The following is an 8,599-nucleotide window of genomic DNA, read 5'->3' as shown; positions in this document are numbered from 1 at the left end:
CTGTTAATGTTTCTGATAATGCATCTAGTTCTGCTTATATTGTTGAGTCTGCTAATAAGTGGCATGCTAGATTAGGTCATGTTGGATTTTCATCTATTAAAAGACTTAAAAATGCGGGCACGATTCATGTTAGTAATATGTATGAACAAGCTAAGTGTCATGTATGTGTAGAAGCCAAACATGCTAAAAAGTCTTTTAAAAAAGTAACTAGTAGAAGTACTGACTTTTATTGATGATTATTCGAGATATACTAAAGTTTACCTCTTAAGGTCTAAAGATGAGGCTGACAAAACGTTTATGATTTATAAATATGAAGTTGAAAACCAACTCGATAGGAAAATCAAAAGATTATGATCTGATAGAGGTGGTGAATATATTATGAAAACTTTTAAAGAATTTTGTGAGCAAAATGGTATCATACATGAATTCAGCGCACCTTATGTTCCTCAACAAAATGGTATAGCCGAACGAAAAAATAGAACCCTTAAAAATATGATGAATGCTATGCTTTTAAGTTCGGGGTTATCTGATGACATGTGGGGGGAAGCTGTTTGATCTGCTTGTCATGTAATTAATAGAGTTCCATATAAAGGAAAAGATAAAACGCCATATGAACTATGGAAAGGCTATGCTCCTAACTTAAAATTTATGAAAGTGTGGGGGTGTTTGGCTAAAGTTGGATTGTCTGATTTCAAAAGAACAAACATTGGATCTAAAAATGTAGATTCCGTATTTGTTGGTTATGCTCAAAATAGTGCTGCATATAGATTCATGTTATTAAGTGATAGAACAATTATTGAATCTATAGATGCTGATTTTTTTGAAAATGAATTTCCTTTGAAAAGATGTAAAGATATTGTGTTATCTAATGCTATATTTTCTGTTAATAAACCATCTTCTAGTTCAGTTAATGAGATTATTGATAATATTGAACCTAGAATGAGTAAGAGATATAGAACTCAGACCAGTTATGGACCAGATTTTGTTACAACTTTTTTAACAGAAAACTTTCAGATTGATATGCTTAATGAGGAATTTGTTTCTGTTTACCTGATTGAAAATGATCCTAAAACTTATCAAGAAGCTGTAACTTCTGTTGATGCTAGTTTGTGGAAAGAGGCAATTAAAAGTGAACTAGATTCTATATTATTTAATAATACTTGAGAATTAACTGAATTGCATAAAGGAACTAAGCCCATAACTAGTAAATGGATTTTTAAGAAAAAACTAAGACCTGACGGAACTATTGATAAATACAAGGCTAGACTTGTAATTAGAGGGTTTACTCAAAAAGAAGGAATTGATTATTTTGACACATATTCCCCGGTAACGAAGATCACAACTATTAGGTCACTTATTGCTTTAACATCTATTCATGATCTAGTTGTTCATCAAATGAATGTTAAAACAGTTTTTTAAATGGTGATTTAGATGAGGAGATCTATATGTTACAACCTGAGGGTTTTATTATTTCAGGTCAAGAGAATAAAGTATGTAAACTTAAAAAATCTTTATACGGGTTGAAACAGGCACCTAAAAAATGGTATGAAAAGTTAGATAATACCTTAAAAATGGATGGTTATTTGGTGAATAATTCTGATTCATGTGTTTACTCTAAACAATTTGATTCAGGATATGTCATTATATGTTTATATGTGGATGATATGCTGATTTTTGGTGCTAATGTAAATGATGTCAATAAAACCAAATCTTTTTTATCATCTAAGTTTGAGATGAAAGACATGGGTGAGGCTGATGTAATTCTAGGAATTAAAATAAAAAGAAATCAATATGGTATTTCTTTAAACCAATCACACTATGTTGAACAAGTGCTTAAAAAGTTTGGTTATTTTGATGTAAAACCCGTAAGAACTCCTTATGATCCTAGTGTACACCTTAAAAAGAATAAAAATGAAGGCGTATCACAACATGAATATGCAAGGATCATAGGAAGTGTTATGTTTTTAATGAACCATACTCGACCAGACATAGCTTATACAGTTAGTAGACTCAGTCGTTATACACATAATCCTAGTAAGGAACATTGGGAGGCAATTCATCGATTATTAAGGTATCTTAAGGGTACTATAGACTTAAGTTTGCATTATAATAAATTTCCTGCTGTGTTAGAAGGATATTGTGATGCTAATTGGGTCTCTGATAATGATGAAGTAAGTTCTACTAGTGGGTATGTGTTTATGTTAGGAGGTGGTGCAATTTCATGGAAATCTTCTAAACAAACATGTATTGCACGCTTCACTATGGAGTCTGAATTTATTGCTCTTGAGTTAGTAGGGCAAGAAGCAGAATGGTTGAGAAGTTTATTAGGTGATATTCCACAATGGGGAAGGGAGGTAACTCATATTCCTATTCATTGTGATTCACAGGCTGCTATAGGTGTCGCCAAGAATGATGTGTATAATGGCAAGAAGAGGCACATACGCCTAAGACATGGTTCGGTAAAACATATGTTGAAAGACGGTGTCATGGCTTTGGAATTTGTGAGATCTGAGAGAAATTTGGCAGATCCATTAACTAAAGCATTGACTAAAGGTTTGGTCTTATCAACGTCGAGGGGGATGGGGCTTAAGCCCAATAGTGAGGATCGTATGGTGGGCACCCACAGTGGTCAAACGAAACCGTATGAATCCTAGTTTACACTAAATTCTCATCCCTATGACAAAAGGTAGTGTTTTAAATAAAGGTTGAGAATTATATCTCTTAATGAATTCATAGCCTAATGAGGTGGTTCTTTGAGACGAACTTGATGAATTCACCGATACTATGTAGAGGTTGAACATTTTTATGTTCTTAATGATTTCATAACCAATGTGTGGGTTAGTCTATGTATGAGGTAGACTTTTAATTGAAATCACCTATGTGAGTGTGAAGGTGAGGCCGCCTTCTATAAGAGATACGGGCTATCTCTTTAGAGCACTCATGAGTTCCAAGGTTTATACATGGCCACATAATTTTTTGTAGTACCGCGAAGATAGAATCGAACACCGGGTTTGGTATGTGCTGTGGGGGTCTCATTTGAATACATTAAGTTCAAGAGTTATTCACTTAATGAAGCTCTAGTGTTGCCTCACTCCACTACGTGTTAATTCAAATCGTAAGATATTAACACTTATATACAAAACAAACTCAATATATAATCAGAATATTTTGAACTGTTTTGACTGTCTTTTTGTGAGGGATTGTTGGAATTAAAAAGAAAGTTAAATATATCTTTAATATTATTAAATATAATATAAATATATCTAATTGTTTTAAAAAAAACATCAGATGAGTTTTACGTATATAACAAAAAGAAAAAACAGTTTTTTTTCCAGTTATTTTCAAACCCTAATGAGATAACAACAATCATCCTCTCTAATATTCTGATCATACGCTCATTCAATCTTCATCATTGTTTCTTCTTGAGTACACAAGAATACTTCAATTCATTTCTGTGTTAACCTTGGAGAGTGATTGGCAACATCTATTTGTACCCCGATAGTGCTCAAATCGCTTTTAAGGCATTGTGATTACACACGACACAGGTTTAATTTTATTATTGCTTTCGTTTATTCAATTGTTTGGCAGATTTTTCCAACACCTGTAACTTTAGCCGCCACTAACCCCTATTGTCAAACTCCACCACCTCTTGTAATTTTATCATTTTATGTAAAAGTTATGTAGAAATCATGTAATTTAACTGATTTTATTGAGAGAGAAATTAAGCATGATTGTTTCAATTTTCGAGTTAATTAGATTAATAATCATGTTTTGTTACGCTAGAAATGTAAAAATCCGTCTCAAGCAAAGTCTCGGGCCCATCAGCGAAGGCTAGGGAGCAGTAGCCCCAAGGAATTAATTTCGACACAATAGCGGGGACATAACTAATATCTTCAGCAACGGCAACTAGAGGTATTAGTTGCGACCATTTTTGCTGATAAAGGTTCTGCTCTTTCATGTGACAATAATTGGAGATAATTTAAAATTTTCCTTAATGATTGGTATGTATACTAAGAGTTAAAATAAAATTCATTAGGTGCGAGTGACCATGTTAACTAATAAGAAATACATTGTTGTTAAAATATATTTGAAAAAACAGAAAATGGAAATTTTACATATGAGAAAGTCAAAAAGATATGTATTGGCTTCAAACCACATCAATGAAATTAAGGATTCTTACCAGAAACCATTCGATTGAAAACAAGCTTAAATTATTATACTAATTTTCTTTTATTAGTAAGCTCTGAATTTATTTGTTGACTGGTACAATATTAGTAAGCATTATATACACATTGACTTATTTTAAGGTAAAAACCTTAACCCACTTCCATTACAACAAAAGGACCTAAAACACAAGTACAGAATCATTAATATCATAACCCATCTTCTCCAAATTAGGGTTTATGGCAAACAGCATCATGGGTGGCGGTCCACAAGCCAAAGCCAATGTGTCTTCACCACCCTCTGGAGCATGTTCTCTCATGATATCCTCATTCACAAATCCCACACTGTATTTCCACCCTTCTCTAACCGATTTCCCTACAACATACCACACTTTCACCCTATCTTCATACTTTTGAGCCCATGCATCAAGCTCATCCTTCAACAATACATCGTCTTCCGTACGATTTGCATACACCAAATACATCTTTGTATCATCTTCCGGATCCTTCAAGATCGCCTGCATCACTTGATATATCGGTGTAATCCCCGTCCCACCCGCGAACATGGCTAGTTTCTTCGCAAACTTTGGTTTACCGTGCACCATAAACGTCCCCTTACCCGTGTACTCGATGTGACCTAACGGTCCTTTAATATCGATTGATGAACCGAGGGGCAATGACTCGAGATACTGTGACATTAGCCCGCCGTTCGGGAACTTTGGTTCGACCCCTTTGAAGTAAATCTTGACTAGCAACTCAAAGTATCCAACTTTATCAATGGTGCTAGTTGGTGTGTAGGCTCTCATGCATAGCTTGTCATCAATGGAAGCACATAAGAATATGTGTTTGCCTACGGGTAACCCGAGAACTTGTTCCGGTGATGGGAGGGCGAACTGGAATAGCCTCACGTCGCGCGAGACTGATGTTTTTGAGATGAGTTTGCATGGGATCTTTTCACGTGGGATTAGGGCTATGTTTCTTGTAGGCGTGGGAGCAACTTCTTTAATAGTGGCTAAGTGTGAGGTGGGGAAATTAGTGGCATCATGGACCGTGTTGTTTGGCGATGACGCACCCGAGTTATCAGAGCTATAACCCGTGGTCACGAGTTCACCAATTCGGTACTCTTCCAAGAGCTTTTTGGCCTTGTCGGAATGGATTGCATCGAACTCTTCGGTGCAGTCGGTTCCAGCGTTGATGAGTATGCTATCGGTACCACCGGGGTGGGATTTGAGGAACTTGGTGCAGTCGTAGATGTGACCGTGGACCACGATCCAAGCCGAGTCGGCTGAGTTGTGTTTCTTGACTTCGGACATTGTATAGGTTATGGAACTAGTGTTCATGAAAGGAGATGAGACACTCTTCTTGAGGGTTGGGTTTGCTAACTCTGATGACATTTCTAGGTGCTTCTCACGAGCCATCCATCCACCGGATTGGTTTCCGGGTTGAGTCGGGTGCTCGAACACGATCCCAATCTCGCCTTTGTGAGGCTTGCACATGTTGGTCTTCACTCGGAACCAACAATTGTTCATCATACCCTGTGATTACAAATCATATGGATAATATATTTAGTCTCACATAGTTAAAAGCAACACAGTAGGAAAATAAAAATAAAACGGTTGGTTAATTACCATGAGATTCCAAATGAGCTTCTCGGGTTGGGTGTTAAAGGTCTCATCCCAGGCTCGAACCGCAATATCTTTGGCACTAAGAAGGTCCAGAACCTCAACCTCCAATGACCAAAAGCACCAGCACCAGTATTTCCCATACTTGTTTGGTTTCTCCTTGTGGTCCAGGCTACATATCCTCCACGTGTCTCCTCCATCCAATGTTACCTCCACACGTGTCGCTTTCTTCCCACCCCCTGTATCATTTAATATTTAACATTACATATTATTTTATTTTCTTATTGATCTCAATTTTAACATTGACCCTCGACCCGCGAGATTAAAATAGATGATTAGATAATAATTTAGTTATTTACGTCTCTTTCTTTAGATCCTTCATTATTAATTAAGTCAATATAAACTTATTGTAAAGTATCTATTAATGACTTTGACAAGTGATTTAATTTTTAAGAAATAATAGTAGTAAATAAATATTATTCGAAAAAATGGTAAGGAGGAAGCACAAATTACCTGAATAAGCATAGCCCTTCAAGGTGTAAGGCCTCTGAGTTGTCCAAGAATTAATCGGCAATATCTCCTCATGGCAGGGTGTTGTAATCACAGAGTTTATGTTGAGGTCGTTAATTATATACTCAGGCTTATACCACCAACCTATACAAATTAAACGATCAAAGTTATATATATTTCTGTAAGTAAAATTATATAAAATGATAGTTAAAAACGTAGTGGGTCACCTTAGCCGCATAAGTTATTATCGGTTAATGCATCGTAAATGAATTCTTTTTATTATTAAAACAAATGAATTACTCGATATTTGTTCTCTAAAATAAATAACCCTTAAAAAATAACATGATGTCGTTAAAATGTTCAACATAATAATAATAATATTGTACGTACCTTCGGAATTGGCTAGCTCCGCATCCACATGCGACGGAAACACACGGTTATCTTTGAAATGGTAATAGTTCTCAGACTCCGGTGTAGTCACTATAATCCGCTTCAACCACTTAACCATCCGACCACCAATAAACCCGGGAATTATCATCCTCACCGGAAACCCATGATCCGGCAACAACTTCTCCCCGTTCTGCATGTACGCCAATATAATATCCCTCGCCGGATCCATCGCCATTTCGATACTTATACTCGTCCCATATTTCGAACCACCGCCTCCGGGAGATCCTCCGCACCTCAAAGCACACATTCATCGCCCCTTTCTTCCGGCTATAAATCCCACAACTTTTCAAGACATGAACCAATGGCACCCCTCTCCAAACGGATGTGGATATCCCGGCTGCGCCCCAATTAAACCCTATGGTCTGTTTGGTCAGATTCTGTTCCTTCCTGCGGTTCCCAGCGCAAACCAATGTCGCTGGGAACTCTCGGCTTGGAAAGTCTCTGACCAGCTGACACATATCTCCACGGTCCAGTCATCCCAACTGGCATTGGGGACTGGACCGTGGTTACGGACGTAGTGGAGTGGGGCAGGGGTTATAAACCCATGTTGCATGAGTTTAGTCAACGGTGGTTCGGAGTTGAACGGGTGTTTTCCCGTTAGCCGAACCATGGAGGGGTTACGCTCGATCCATTGGTCGGCCGTACCCGCATCTCGGGTGTCAAAAACCGAGGTTTCCAACTTGAACTTTGACTTATTAATGGCGTCACTGTAGTCAACCTTGTCTTCTTCTTCTTCGTCTTCACTCGTATCTGACATGTCCATGACAACCTTTTTACGTGTCGTAACGTCTCTCCTAGGAGAAAGATAGTTGAAACTGCGGATTGGTGAATCGGAACGCTGGTGGTTAGTGCTGTAGGAACGAACAACAGCGGTGGCGGATAGAGCAGGTTCATGGTGGAACTGGGGGCGGTTTTCGACGGTTGTCGCCATTGGATATATTTTAAGGAAAACCTGAGTTGGTTTATATTATATCCGATGTGCTGAGAGAAGGGAGACACAATTCTGTTTGCCTTAAACAACACAACACAGCACATGCATATATATATAGGATCTGCCGCGAATTGTTTATATATAATTAATAGATAGTACGTGACGTAACAAGGAGCCATATATTTAACCATCCACATATTATATTAGAATATGTAGAAATAGAAAGTAGACGTGTGAACATTGAGAGTTAGTAGCTCTTGGGAGAAAAAGGAGGTAACTACCCCATTGAGAGTTGGGAGTTAGCAGCTCTTGGGAGAAGAAGGAGGTAACTTCCAAGGGGCTGCGTACATAAAATCAGAAAGTATAGGAGCAATATTTTCAAATATGGCACCTAGGCTAGGCTGCAACAAGCAAACTAATATCAATACATGTCTCGCTTATTCGTTTATGTTTATGTTTATGTTTATGTTTAGATTCATTCATGTTCATTTATTTATATTAATCTATGTTTGATTAAGTTAATTCGTTTAGGTTCATTAATATATTCATTTAATGTTATTGGTACATTACAATTTTATAATATACCTTTTAACCTCAACTAATTGAAAGAAATGTGAAAAAACATTTATGTAAAAAAAAATTTGCGTGAATGCATGTTCAAGTTATGTGACTCTGTTACGCGTTTGATTAGTAAATGAAAGTACTATCATGAACCAATACAATATGAGTTGGTTTAACTTGTGTACGGTCATTTCATGTTTAGGGTTTTGTGACATGTTATTGTTGTAGGGCGTTTCCACTCTCACAACGTGTTGTTGTTGTAGTTCTTATGACCAAAGCTTAGAACGTATAGGTTATAGATATTGTTGCTATAGAAGTCCTCACTTTATATAGGTTAGCTTGCTCTGATAATTACATGTTGC

The 8,599-nt window shown here is 36.9% G+C and overlaps 1 pseudogene across 1 annotated transcript; it reads right to left on the bottom strand.

Moving 5' to 3' along the window:
• Positions 1-4,244: 4,244 nt before the first annotated feature.
• On the bottom strand, positions 4,245-7,924 carry LOC143580514 (nitrate reductase [NADH]-like; annotated as a pseudogene). Its single transcript, XR_013143670.1, has 4 exons — positions 6,686-7,924; positions 6,299-6,439; positions 5,792-6,024; positions 4,245-5,698 (listed from the first exon to the last, which is right to left on the bottom strand). The product of XR_013143670.1 is annotated as a nitrate reductase [NADH]-like (transcript).
• Between the last annotated feature and the right edge of the window lie 675 nt (positions 7,925-8,599).

The sequence above is a fragment of the Bidens hawaiensis genome, unplaced genomic scaffold (genome assembly GCF_021521415.1).
Source record: "Bidens hawaiensis isolate Kalapana, Puna unplaced genomic scaffold, B.hawaiensis_p1.1 tig00030508_1, whole genome shotgun sequence".
In the NCBI taxonomy this organism is placed as follows: Eukaryota; Viridiplantae; Streptophyta; class Magnoliopsida; order Asterales; family Asteraceae; genus Bidens; species Bidens hawaiensis.
Note: the sequence above shows the minus strand (reverse complement) of the source record. Positions and strands in the feature narration are given on the sequence as shown.